The sequence below is a fragment of the Diabrotica undecimpunctata genome, chromosome 6, assembly GCF_040954645.1.
Source record: "Diabrotica undecimpunctata isolate CICGRU chromosome 6, icDiaUnde3, whole genome shotgun sequence".
Taxonomy (NCBI): Eukaryota; Metazoa; Arthropoda; class Insecta; order Coleoptera; family Chrysomelidae; genus Diabrotica; species Diabrotica undecimpunctata.
In genome coordinates, this window is record NC_092808.1 from 4,890,512 (window position 1) to 4,906,174 (window position 15,663).

General features: G+C 32.6%; 1 protein-coding gene across 3 annotated transcripts in view; it reads left to right on the forward strand.

The window, feature by feature from the left end:
- The window catches only part of LOC140443034 (uncharacterized), a 189,103-nt gene that overhangs the window by 54,638 nt on the left and 118,802 nt on the right, over positions 1 to 15,663 (forward strand). The window lies entirely within an intron of this gene.

Genomic DNA, 15,663 nt, shown 5'->3' on the forward strand with positions numbered 1-15,663 from the left:
ATCTAAATTTCCAACCTTACATTTTTGATTTGGTATTATTAATTTTTGCTTGAAAATTAATATAATGGAAAATGAAAATGCCCAGCATTTGTTAGGTGCAGTGGCACTTAAACACGATACTTTGTATTCGAGCAGCACTGAGCCTTCGAAATAAAAGGCAACGTCGATACAAACGGTGGCTGATTAACCAGAACAGAAAGACAAGATGTAATTGTAATTATTATACAAATATAAAAAACTGGGATACATAGCAGTTTTTTAAATATACCAGGATGCAGGTTCCAGTATTTGAAAAATTACTGCAAATGGTAAAACCAAAAATAAATGTAAACTATCGATATGATGGAATTTCCAATATATAGCTTAGCTCCAGCGCCAACGCCAACGTAAAGTTTATAAATCAGCCTTAATGCGTCGCTCACTGTTCTAACAAACCATAGCTTTAGCTTTGCAAAAAGTCACAAACTCAGTCCGTCTGATTAAAATGTGACCTTCATTTATGTAACTCGGCCGCCAAAAATTGTTTTTATTTATATAATCATCGAAACCAATGAATATTTTGTTACCACTTTTATATAATAAAAAATATACTATTACTGAAACCAACTTTTTTGCTTAATCCGGCAATTGTTTTTAAAGAACGCTTCACCTTTTTTACCTATCAACTTGTTTTATTGCTTTTTTTTTAGTTTCTTTTGCCAATAATTGCCTAGAGAAAAATTCCCAACTTTCTATCTCTATGATTTCAAGTTTGCTTGCTAGGGGGTTAAATAATTTTAATTGATTATTCAATTTTTACATGTCATTGTCACGTGTTATTTTACGTGTCACAAAAATTCTCGCAGATTTTTACGTTCTTGGCATTTATCACGTGCAGGAAAACCTCGTAGTGAAAGTAAAAAACGGTCCTGACTCGTCGGTGTCGTACGATGAAGTATGAGGTCGTCGTCTTCGATGTCAAATTGAGTTTTCGTATTCCCTTTACTTGTTGTTGTCACAGATTTTTGTTTTTCACTGACCATTGACCGATAACGCTGAATAGGTAAATATTTGAACACAAAAACGAGGAAATGGTATCTTAGGAAAGACTGATATAAAAGTATCCGCGGATTTTATTAAATTTTAATATTTAAAGGATATTTGAACTTGATATCTTGATATTTAAAACTCTTTTAATTAATTTGGGTTAATATTAAATGCCATGCAAATACCAAATAAATGTTTAATTGTTTGTAAACTGAAAATTAAAATGTAGAGATGTAGAGAAATGTAGATTCTTTGCTTAGATGACGATTTATATGATTTTAAGTATACATTTTTACATTCAATTAAAAAATCAGAATAAAATTAGTTTTAAGTTTGGTTTTGAGAAAAACCATTATTTTGAAGACGTTTCGGCAAGGTCGCACTTGCCATTATCAAGTTAGATAGTAACGCTTCTTGCTGATTCTGGAAGTCTACTTTAAAAATACAGATATAATTCTCAACAAACACACAAATATTGGAAGGACTCTCTTACTAAGATTAATCGGTTTTATAGTTTATTTTTATGAACGAGAGAGTAATTAGCATAATTTTAACTGGTAGCTCCGACCACTCCATGGGCGTGCTCAAGATTAATTGAAAAATTACTTTGAATAATTGTAAAAAATAAATGAATTATTTCAGTGTTATAAAGTGTTATGTGTATGTAAACAAAAGTGACCTCTTTTATCACACACTATATTAGAACTGACTGGCCTACATTAAAAAGGGTTTTAAAAAATTCACATTTTTTTTTAATTTTTAAAAATTACAAAAGAGAAAAAGAGTTTTTAAAACCGTCTAAGGTATGTTAAATAGATGAATAAAAATATTAATATAAAACTTACAGCTACTTGTTACAAATCCAAATCAGATTCAGAAGATGAACTTTCAGAACCAAGATTTATAATAACTGGCTCGATCATTTTATCAGTAATATTGTCCAGCTTCCACATTTTTTCCTCTTCTTTAATAGTGTGATTTACTGCCTTTTCCCAGTTTTCAGGTTTTACATTATTTACGGCCTCCAAAAACAACTGTTTAACATCATGAATTTTAAAAGTGGTATTTTTTCTTGAAACTTCACTCTTTATCTGTGCCCATACCAGTTCAATCGGGTTTAATTCACAATGATATGGTGGGGATCTAAGTACTGTCATTCCACGATTTTTGGCAATTTCATCAATTTCGTATTTTTTAAATTTTTCTTTATGAAGGGCACACAACGAATAAAGTTCCTTTCTTATAGATCCGGGATGGTACGTAATATTTTTTGAACTCAGCCAATTCTGCAAGTCTTTTTTTAACCACTTGGTTGTGGGCAGTCCTTCTATAAGTCTGGAGTGATAACTTGCATTATCCATTACTATTACACAGTTCTTAGGAAGAAGATCTATCATTTGTTCGAACCATTCTTGGAAGACATCAGCGTTCATGTCTTCATGGTAGTCATCGGTACGAGTTGATTCAAAAGTTAATAAACCACCTTCAACAAAACCGTCTGAACTGTCAATGTGTACTATTATCAGCCTGCGTCCCTTTCCTGATGGTGGGTTTAAACCAGTAGATAAGTTATTTACAAAAGCGTGCCTTTGACTTCTAACAGTTTCATCCTGCCAAAATTTATTTGGTGTATGACCCTCGTTGATCCATGTTTCATCAAGATAAAATATTTTTCTTTTTTGGTTTCTCATTTCCTTTATGGTTCTTAGAAAATGTCTTCTCCATATGACAATATCGCTTCTTTCTAATAAAATAGACTTTCTGGGATTCTTTTTCCAGCGGAAGCCTATTTCTTTTAAAAGTTTCCATAACGTACTTCGAATCATTTCTGGGTAATCCTTATCATCTCGAACTGAGACAAGAACTTTATCCAATGTTGGAAATTCTTGTCTAAAGAAGAATTCATGCACTTTCCGTCGAAGTCCTTCTTTAAAATGATATTCTATTTGAAATGTTGGTTTCCCTGGAGCATTACGTGGCATTTGAAAACTACCACATTTCTCTTCTTTAATAACTCTGTAAATCGTAGATTTTCCAACACCAAGTGTACTGCTAACTAACTCAACGGTCTCATCAACTTTCACATAAACGTTTGTCTGTAAATGATTTAAAACAATTAAATATTAATGTTTTTTCATTAACTGTTAGAGGACCAATTTTTCGGCGTTTACACGGCACTTCCAAATTTTCCATAACACTAGTATACACAATAAACTGCACCTTGCAACTGAAGTACCTAGTTTTAGTGAACTGTTAAGAATTTTGAATACGCCACTTGGACCTTCCTATATACAAAATGGAAAAACCCACTATCACATTTTCTGTGGAATAAGTTTAGAAGGTAATTATCTAGTCAATTACTGTCGTAGATTCCTGGAATTAAAGAATTAAATGTTTGATTGTTGAAACCCTTACTTCGTGGAATGCACTCATTTCAGATAAAATAAAACGTTTTATTTTATCTAAAGAATTAAACTTTATTTTGCAAATAGGCAAAGAATTAAACTTTATTTTGCAAATAGATAAAATAAAACGTTTTATTTTATCTAAAGAATTAAACTTTATTTTGCAAATAGGTAGGTACTTATTAAACTTTTATTGGTTATATATATATAACCAATAAAATAAACATCTTACATTTCTTGCAAATTCATTAGTACCTGTTAACCTCCATCACTCCGACACTGGCAACCTTATTTAGGGATTAGTAACCCTCACAACTATTGTATTCTATTCTGCTCCAACCTTTATACCTGGTGGTCATACTCAATTTAAAATTGTTTTCCTATATACTTCTGTAAACTTGTTGACAAATATCTGTTTTTCATTGAGTCACCCGTATCAACAGTTTAGGGATTTGCATACATAATTTATTGTTTTATTACTCTCTCATACATAAAAATACACTATAGTGGGTAGAAAAGATAACCACAAATATTAAGTTTGATAATTTTACTAATAATTGTTTCGTAGACTAAAATGGTTTAAAATTTCTCCTATATCAAAACTGTTATCAATTTTTTGCGAGTTAATTTTTTGTAAGTTGACAACATTCTGGAGAAGTTAAAAAACTGTATTTTTGTTAAATTTTTCTCCAGATATTAAAAATAGTGAGCACTTACACATGGACTATTTATTAGATTATATACATGCAGAAAAATTTAACTTAAAATTACTAGATTTGTGTAAGTATTATGACAACAAACAAAGAAAGCCTAAAAGCCCCCAAATGAGTGAATACTAAGTGTATTCAGTAAATAGCAAAGGGAACATTAGGAGCTCGTTAAAGCCACTGGAAATTATTGGGACGTATCTAAAACAATAACGGAATAACGGCACTAACTCCCTCTTATTCACTAACGATAAACACTCCGTGCTTGGTTGCTATGTCGCGTCCTTTCAGCGATAGACAGCGAAAATAGAGGTAGGGCTACAGTTAGTAGAATAGAGTTAAGAGTTTACAATATTGTAAGACGTTTAATAAGCATAATATGGAGTTTTCATCAACTCTAGTTTGCTCCGGTCTCTTCCAAGAAATCTATTGTACGAGTAAAGGTAATCTGCTTTCCTAAAAGTATATATATTTTAATATAATTAAGACAACATACTTTTATGTTTGATAATTAATTAAAAACTCAAACGATAGTACGGAGTGATGACGACACTTACTGTCTACAAAAAAGAATGTACATAATATGTGAAATTATTAATATAATTTCAGTTTATGATAAAAGCCAAATCGAGTTTATAATAAGTCTTACCAATACTGCTGTTACACACACACTCACGGTATTTATAGGCTTTCACTTGCGGTTGCCCGTTGTACGGGGGAACAAAAAAATATTCGCGGTATTTTTCGCGTATCTAAGAGAGAGAGAGAGAAAGAGAGAGAGAGAAAGAGGGAAAGAGAGAGAGAGAGAAAGAATGTCTGTTACTAGCGGCAGTGAACAATCGAGAAAGAGGACGTCTGTTGCTGGTGGCAGTCAACATTTGAGAGAGAGTCTTTTTCGTTTGCTATTTTAAAATTGTCTGTATTTCTAAAGGAGTGGGGTTGAAGTAAGAGTAGTAAGGGTTGTAGTGGGGTAATGATTTTAAAATTGAGGTAGAGAATGATAAAAATTAATACAGTGAAAAATATGACATGGTTTTTCGCATCTGAAAAATTGAACATACTGGGGGCGGGCGAGAAGAGTTACGCCACTGGGATAGAGAAACTAAAGTCTAAAGAAATTATATATTTGGCTGAAAATGCCACTATTGGTTAAAGGGTAATCTAGCTACTTTCTTTATTGACCTAAGGTACTCGCCATTAGGTGTGGATATCCTAACAGTTCGAACAAGTGAACCTTTGCCTGGAAATAATTCGATGACCTTTGTTAGAGGCCAGAGCAGTGGGAGAGTGTCTTCATCTTTGATTAGTACAACATCACATATCTTTAAAAGATCTTTGTCATAGTAGCATATCCGATACAAGCAGTGGAAGAGTCAGGCATCTGGAAAATGTAATTTTATATATTGATATTAATGTATCCAATAATGATTTCCAATCCGAGATCAATAGGTCATCCACTATTTCACTGTCCCAGTCTAAGGGCAATGACCAGAGATGTTGTAAAAAACGTTTAGAGTGTACTATAAAAGATAAGAGTGGACTTCCTAAGAAGTCATACATCCGAGAGACATATGCCCATAATTTTCTTTTTGTTAAGAGAGGTGCCTCTTCACAAACAGGCGGCTTTAAAGAGAAATTGTCTTGATAGAGTGACCAGTTAATACCTAGGACCTTAGAGAAGCTATTAACTAAGTCAAGATTAACTTTTGAAGTGAAGACCAGACTACATTCATTTGAAAAGGTACCAGAATTTAAATATCTTTTATAGAGTTTAAAACCGTGAGTATTCATAAGCAGACATAGTTGACGATAGAGTACCTATGTGCAACCTTTCCAAGTTATTGGCGCTGGTCAAGATATTGTCGATATTTATAGAACTTTTTAGAGTAAGAGAGGCCACTGAGTACGTTGTTTGGTTAGCAAAAGTTTGAACCTGAGGGTCAGTAAACAACAAAGTATAGCACGTTACATTGACGTTCACCATACCAGGAGTCGGCAAGCCAGACTGAGCCTTCAGAAACACAATATTGTTGTGCACTGCAGGGGCTGTTGTTACTTATCCTCTACGAATGGTAGGGCCACAGTGACAGAAGAACAGGCAGGTTCGACTGAATTTAATGAAATAGATTGTCGGATGGTATGAGTACGAGGCTGTGAAATAAGTATTTAATTTTCGTGTATTACTAAAAAATCGGCAGGTATTTATTTATTTATTTATTTATTAAAAACTTACAAACACCACCTGGGTAGTAATTACATGTAAGAGTGCTCATTACTTGGTATAAAAATATACACACAAAAAATACAATATACTACAATATACACACAAGTACAAAATAAAACACAGAAAGTAAAATACATTAAAAAAAAGACGCAAGTTAATAAAATTTTAAAATTCAGTCCATTACTTATCTATTCATAACATTTTTTAATATCCCTTACACTACAGGTAAAGAGGTCTATATCAGAGATTTTTATTAACTCATTACACTGATATTGCATATAGTTTATTATTGCACAAGAATTATATGGTATTATATATCTTAACAAGGTGTTGCAAATTGGTAATAAATCGATAGATTTTTGTGTTTATTAACCTGTCGTTTACGTTGAGAGAAACATTGAATTTCTTGGTTAGAAGATACTTCAAAAAGAAAACTAAATCAAAGAAGATCCAAAAAAGTTTGTTCTTTAAGTTTTTAATTTTATTATAATTTCTTGTATTCAGTCCAAAATAAAACTTTTAGTATCATCCACAACTAAAAAATTGAAGTCGAATTCACAAATAAATAAGTCAGCATTCGGATCAACTATTAAAGTGGTATATCTGTGACTATTAATCGTTTTTCTACCAAAAAAATAACTGATTCCGTGAGTGATTCAACAAATTTTACTTCAAACAGTAACACATTCTTTTCGAAATATACATTTCGTAGCCATATTTTATTCGGTGTATCTATCGTCATGTTACCTACGTCAATACAAGGCAAATTTAAATTTATCTGTTAAAAACAATTGTTGAAGCTGAAAAAGCTCCAACGACAAGCATGATTAATCATAACAGGAACGATGTCGACTACCTCAACTGCTTCTATGAAGGTTATACTTGACCTCCCTCCATTACATATATTGATGAAGTAGGAGGCAAAGGTCGGTGTACACAGAAGGAAGATAAGACGCAAGAAAGCAGGGCGAAAGGATACTGGGACTAAATCTGAAGCGATAATAAAACAATCATCAAGAGCTAGATATTCCTCTTGCAATTTAATTTGTTATGTAGATATTGTTTTGTCGTGCTGAAGCGGCAGGATACTCGGTGAGTGGGATAGAAATTACCGCCCTAGCCTATTCCCTGTGCAGCCTCCTCTTTGAAGATTCTTCTTATGACATTCGCCTATATTGACAACGTTTCTACTTTAGACATACATTCAGCATTCTGATCAATACCTAAGAGAATATAAGATAAGGAAAAAAACTGTATTTGTAGCACAAGAGGGCCATTTTAAATGGACTTGTCCCCCGTTTAGTTTGAAGACGGCTCCGGCAATTTTTTAAAAGATTTTAACTAGCGTTATAAGAAAATATAATCTTTAATATATAATAATTTAATTTAATTTAATTTAATTTTCTTTCCAAAAGCTTTGATGAACATATAATGCATTTATCAAAATTATTAGAAGCAATAGAAAATGAAGGATTTAGACTAAAATTTTCTAAATGCACTTTCACGAAAAACTGTAAAATACTAAGGTCAAATTATAAAAAATAATTCCATCAAACCTGTAGAAGATTATCTGATTGCCATGAAAAAGTTCCCTGTTTCACAAACAAGAAATAATGTACGTCAATTTTTGGGGAAACACTACATTATTTATTAAGAAAAGATGAGGAATTCATCTGGTCGAACGAATGTCAAGAATTTTTCGATAAAATAAAATCATTACTTTGTTTGGAACCAATTTTGAGAATTTTTAACTAAGGATTGGACCATACAAAATATTAAACAAGACACATTCTTATCCTACACAACGAACTATACCTCCCTGGACTACTAATTCTCCTACTCACAGCCTATCCAAAGAGTACCACAAATCCTATAATGATCAACAAGCTATATCAAGAACGAATATCAAGATTCACTGGATTTTTACTGATGCATGAAGAACTGAAAATGGAGATGCAGCGGCCTTTATACTTGAAAATACTGAATATGAAATTCGTATCCCTCAATTCTGTAGCATTTTTACAGGAGAAGCCGCCATTTTAAAGGCATTGAACGTATGTTAGAGTCATGCAAGCTCAAACTTTCTTTCCATTACTGACCCTTTATCTGTTCTTCGGAGCATAAGGCAAATATATCCATCACATGCTATCCTGCAACAAATACAATTGGCACTTTACCACCTACAAAGCAGACATGCAAAAGTTAAATTTCTTTAGGTACCGTCGCAAACAAGTATCGCAGGAAATAAAAAAGTGGATAAATTGGCAAAGAAAGCTGTTACTGATGAACACATTGAAATAATGACAACAACTTTATTCAGTGATATCCAGCTCAATATTAAACAGCATTGTGTAAAAAATTGGCAACAAATGTGGAATTCTACTATGGCTAAACTTAAAAATGTAAAAACTAGGATTGGCACTAAACTGCAATTTCCATAAAATAAAATGTGATTATAAACCAATTAAGAATTGGACATACAACGTTAACTCACCGGCATCTCATAACAAAAGAACTACCACCTGAATGTTCCTATTGTAAATGTTCAATAACTGTTCAACATATATTGATTGAATATCCTCTTTATTCCTACGAAAGAGCCATCAACAACGTACCAGAAGAAGCAAAGAAACTTAAAGATATTTTAAACTGTAATGTATTAAATACAATCAAATTCCTTACGGACATACGTTTATTACATAAAATTTAATAGTTATATATATTAAGTCCTGATAGAAAATGATATTAAAGACAAACAACCCGAAGAACAAGCGGGGTTTAGGGCCGGACGCTCCACTATGGATAATATCTTCACATTAAAAATTGCAATGGAAAAACGAGTGCAGAGAAATAAAGAAACTCATATAGCTTTAATAGATTTGGAAAAAGCATATGACAGTGTACCGATCTCCCAACTATGGATAGAAATGGGTAATTTGAAAATAAACCCAATTCTTATTAACGCCACTCAAAAATATTACGAACAAAACTTTGCAAGAATTAAAATGGGACAAGAAATCACCTCTCCTTTTCAAACAACAAAAGGACTAAGACAAGGCTGCTGTCTGTCACCCACCTTATTTAAAATCTATTTGGACAGATCCTTAGTGAAATGGGTAAAAAAATGTAGAAACATGGGAATAACGGTGGAAGAAAACAAGCTATATACACTTTTCTTTGCGGATGACCAGGTAGTAATTGCCGAAGACAGCTACGATCTTAGCTATATGGTAAGAATACTACAAGAAGAATATGAGGTGGCAGGTCTAAACATGAATATGACAAAATGTGAATATCTCTCAGTGGGAACAGATGAAATATGTGACCTAGTCTTGGAAGACGACAAAATCAAAGGCGTGCAATCCTGCAAATATTTGGGGGTAATTTTCAACAAGAAGGGAAATAGCGCAGATGTAATCAGGGAAAGAATAAACAAGGGCAGAGCAGCGACCCGTGCCTTAAACTCTCTTCTCTGGCAAAAAACAATTCGACGAGAAACCAAAAAACACATTTACGGTAGTATAGTCCAAAGTATTACACTTTATTGTTCGGAAGTATGGGACGTCACCAAAGCTAATAGAAACAAACTTATGACGACAGAAATGGATTATCTGAGACGAAGCTGCGGTAGATCGAAACTAGAGAGAGTTAGAAACGAACAAATAAGAAACGAAATGAAAATGGAGAGAAATATCAATGATGACATAGAAAGAAAACAATTAATCTGGTTCGGACATGTTAAAAGAATGCCAGAGTACAGATGGCCTAGGAGAGTACTGGAATGGATTCCTCCTAAAAGAAGAAAGAGAGGACGACCACGGAGAAGTTGGCGCAACGATATTGATGAAGCAATGGCGGCAAGAGACTTAGAAGAGGCAACTGCATATGACAGAAAAAGATGGAAATTGGGGGCGGAGAAGCGGCGACAGCCGTAATAAATCCGTTATTATATATTATATATATATATATATATATATATATATATATATATATATATATATATAATATATATATATATATATATATATATATATATATTAAGTATTTTGTAATTTATAATTTATTATTTGTAATTTAATTTGTAATTAGTATATTATTTTGTTACTGTAAACTCTGTAAAACCCACTAATAACCTTTAACGGTTGATGCGGCAATTCTACATAAAAAAAAGATTTCCAACTCCATCTACAAAGTTGACACTGGGCACAGGAAAACGGAATTAAACGTTTTTCATATCACTAAACTTCAAGTGTTGACAGAGACCATTCACTAAACAGTTAGGCTACTTTTACAATTTTACTTAAACATAGATAATAAAACTGTGTTCAATCTGTAGATATAAATAACGCTGGAGTTTACAATAACGTTCGCAAAGTAACTAACCACCTCACAAAATGACAGAGGATTGAAGTTGTGTGGCAGAAAACATGAGAATATTTGAAGGCCGCTTCGAGTCATAAAAGACTGGATTTACATAGTATAAGTGTGATTTACATGTTTAGTGGTCTTGACGTTCCGTTGTTATTACGCAATCCTTGTTTCTTTGTTACATGGACCACGAATGATTACCATAATAATTCCTCGATTAATCCCGACAGGGATGCAGGACAACTTTACGTCCTACGGGTCTCTTATTACTCACATTCTCACTGCTCCCGCAATTGGCCAATAACGGCTCGTCGACTCTCTAGAAACATAACAGGAGTTGTTGCTGTTAGAAATGCCAATAATTATGTGTAGGTATTATTTCAGTTCTATTTTATATACTGGAAAATTCCGTATCATAGTATCATACTCATATGTTAATTTATGATCTATGATCCGAAATTTTCCAGCATATAAAATAGAACTGAAATTATACCTACACATAATTATTATACTACACTAAACAGATGTAAGCTTCTTAACTAGAGCTCTAATAAGTGACGTAATAGTGACAGATGACGTTACAGCGCCACTGTGACAGATAATTTTAAATAGGACCTAATGACAAGTGATACCTCGTTTGAAAGGTATTGAAAATACCTATTTATCCATACTAATTTTATTTGAGTTTAAGCTCATTTTGATGAATAAATTAAATAAATACTAAAATTGTAGTTTCGCGTTTAATTAATAAATGTTAAAACCTCCGCCTCTGGTTTATTATCAAAAGGTGACGTTTTTCAATTCTCTAATAAATGTTTTTACGTCAACGTCAACTTTTTTGACAATTAACCAGAGGCGAAAGTTAAAATATTTATTAATTAAATGCGAAACTACAATTATTTTATTATACATATTCTTCTTCTTAAAGTGCCCTCTCCTCAATGGAGGTTGGCTACTACAATTTTAAAATCTTCTCTATCTTCAGCTGTTCTTATTAGCTGTTCAAAATTTAGCCCTGTCCATTGTCGGATGTTTCTGAGCCACGATAGTCTTTTCCTTCCTAGGTCTCTCTTTCCCTCGATTTTTCCTTTCACTATAAGTTGGGCATATTGGTACTTATTATTTCTCAGTATGTGGCCTAGGTATGATGTTTTTCTAACTTTTACTGTGTTAAAAAGTTCTCTTTCCTTGCCTATTCTATGCAGCACTTCTTCGTTTGAGGTATGCGATGTCCATGAAATTTTGAGCATTCTCCGGTAGATCCACATTTCAAAGGCCTCCAATTTATTTACGGTTGATGTTTTTAGGGTCCACGTTTCAACTGCATATAGAAGAGTCGATCAGACATAGCATTTTGATAAACGTAGTCGAATTTCGAGTTTTATTCGAGAATCACAAAGCAGTTTTTTTTATTTTTTCGAAAGATTTTCTGGCCTGTTCTATTCTCGATCTTATTTCTAGATCAGGATTTAGGCTGCTATCGATCCAACATCCCAGGTACTTAAATCTATTGACCTGTTCTAAAATGCTGTTCTAAAATGTGCCCATTTATTGTGCAAGGTTGAGGTACGTTTTGGTTTTTTCAAATTGACATTACTTTGGTTTTTTTAATGTTTATTTTCATACCAAATTGCTCACAGGTCGAGTTGGTCTTGTCGATGAGTCGTTGTAGACCTACGTCGGAATCCGCAATTAACACTGTATCATCGGCGTATCTGATACTGTTGATATTTACGCCATTCACCTTGACTCCATCCTTGGAATCCTCCAATGCTTCTTTAAATAGAAACTCGGAGTAAAGATTAAACAGCAGAGGCGACAGAACACATCTTTGTCTAACTCCCCTCCTAATTTCTACTTCTGCGGATGTAGAACCTTCGATCCTAACTCTGGCGTTTTGGTTCCAGTACAAGTTTTTTAAGAATTTGATGTCTTTTCCATCTAAACTGACTTCTTGCAAACGTTCTAATAGTAGGTCGTGTCTTACTCTATCAAATGCTTTTTCGAAGTCTATAAAGCATATAAATATATCTTTCTGTTGGTCGTAGCATTTTTGGGCGAGAACTAGTAAACTGAACAGGGCTTCTCTCGTTCCCATGCCGGCTCTGAATCCAAACTGATCGTCTCCGATTATACATATTAATCATACTAATTTTGTTTGGATTTAAGATGATTTTGACGAATAAATTAAATAAATACTAAAGTTCTAGTTTGCCATTTAATTAATAAAAATTCTAACGTCTGCCTTTGGTTATTTGTCAAAAAAGTTGACGTTTGTCAATTCTCTAGTTGTTTTTAGTTTGCAAAAGCGTTTATTCGCTCCGTGCGTAACCATGGTAGGGGTACTTGTTAACGATGCCAGCGTGCTAGCGGCGAAATATGACAAAATTGGACCTAACTTTTTACGCATAAATTTGATCAAAAATGGGTGCAAATATAGGTTGCGTATTTAATTGTGCTAATAATAGCAAAAATAGTGAGTGTAGTTTTTATAGGTTTCCAAAGATTACATATAAATTAGAGAAATGAAAAACATGGATTCGTCCTATTAATATGAAAAAGTAAATATCACATAATTCCATTTTTATGCAATTGACGTAGGAAAGATTTAAATAATTTACCTTAAACGATATTTCATAAGGTTTTAAGCTAACTGCAGCCTGCCTGATGACTTTAGCTTTTATATCATAACTTTTACTATTATTTTTAGAAACCCCGTTTTTAAAACTACATTTATTTTGTACATAAACTGAAAAAGTATATTTAAAAAACTAATTATTAACAATTTTTAATTTCGTATGTCTTTAACATATGTTTAACCTCAAATTGGGAGATCCAAAACTGTCAGATGAAGGCGGTAGGTGTCGCGTCAATCACGCACGGAGCGAATAGCTCAATATTTCTATTTAGTTTCTGTTTCTGCTCAATTTAGTCAATTCAAGTTTAGTCAAGTTGTTTTTAGTTAGTTATTCTTAGTAAATACTTAGTTTAATTATTGTTTAACGAGACGTTTAAATTTTTACAAAGGCAGAATGGTACGTGCTGTAACCTTCAAAGTAGCAGCTGTGTTAATAATTGGTGAATATGGAAATAATTTCTATGCAGCTTTCTATGCGAAGCTTCTTCGGAAGTTTAAACTAACAGGTCGTGTTCAAGATGTCAAACGGTCTGGTCGACCAATAATAATTAGTGATGACAAAAAATTGACATAATTTCAGAAACGGTAGTGAACCCTACTTCTTCTACAGCCCAAGTTACATCTATCTATGGAATCAGTCAAAAGACAGTACACCGAGTGTTGGCTGAAAACAAATTTCACCCATACAAATTAAAACTTGTGCACCAACTTTCAGATGATGACCCCGACCGAAGACTAGAATTATGTGAAAATATGTCCAATAAAATTAACCAACAGCCCGATTACATAAAAACAATTTGTTTTAGTGACCAAAGTACTTTTTCTCTCAATGGAAATGTTAACACACATAATGTGAGGTATTGGAGTGACACAAATCCTCACGTTTTTCGTGAAACACATACTTAATTTCCAAAAAAAAAAATAAATGTTTGGGCAGGTATTTTAGGAAACCACATACTTGGGCCTGTTTTTTTTTAATACTAACTTAACCGGTGAAGTGTATTTGGAGATGTTTTGGAATCTGGTATCTGGAAAATTGAGCTAATAAAAGTGATAACTAAAATATAGTCCAGTTATATTTTTTGTGACGCAGAAAGTAACAAACTCATCCCTGCCGAAACCACCCTGTTTGAAACAAACTATTCGTTGTTTATTTGCAGTTTACTTTATTTATATACAAATATTACATTATGAAAGTTTAACTGGCTTAGAAGGTTTAGTTTTGAAAAAACCCGTGTTTAAAGTAAAGACACTATTTTCGGAATTTCTCAAAAAATTCCCCACTTTTTAAATAACCCAAAAATTAAAACAGGTACAGAAAAAATACTATAATAAAAAAATCAACTTTTTTTATTAACGATTTTAATTTTTTTCTATTATAGACTAAAAATAAAAGGAGATATGATTGTTTAAAGGTTGTATATATTAAATTTTTTAAGCCATTTGTTTTCAAAGGGTTACGCTGAAACGGCTTGAAGACAGTGCTAAACGCTTGCGAATAGTACCTTCAAACAATCATAATATCTCATTTAATTTTTAGTTTATAGAAATAAAAAAATCGAAATCATTAGTATAAAACTGTTATTCGTGTTCTATTATTTTTTCTGTATCTTTTATAGTTGTTGGGATTGTTGATGTTGAAAAAAGAGGACTTTTTTAAAACTAAACCTTCTAAACCAGCTAAACTTCCAGAATGTAATATTTGTATATAAGTGAAGTTAATTGTAAATGAACAACGCATAGTTTCAATCAGGGTGGGTTTTGACGAGGCTGAGTTTGTTACTTTATGCGACATAAAAAATTTAAACGGGTTTTATTTTAGTTATAACTTACCTTAATTTTTATGCAATTTACTTCTACTAGTAGCCATTTTAAAGGTTATTTTAAGGTGTTTAAAAAAGTAGTTTTCCCTAAAAAACTTATCGTTTTCGGGTTATTCAACTTTAAATGTTTATATGTTTGTATTGGATGAATAAAAGTCCACTTTCAAACTGCCATAACTTTGTTAATATTGAATTTATGGTAATAATAAAAATTATTAAGTCTCTGTGTTTTATAAGCTTCATTTTCGGCCCACTTTGGGCCCCACATTGAGCGCCAATGTGTAGTGATAAGACTACCAAAGAGAATTGAAATACTATTATATAAATAATACCTCTATCAACCATAAGAGCTTATCGTCTATGCTTCGCCTAGCTCGGTATCTCAAGTGTGAGTTCGTCTTGTCTTAAACTAAGAATTAAACCATAAACCCTTAGCTTATAGCAAATAAAGCAATTATTTAACTAATCATAT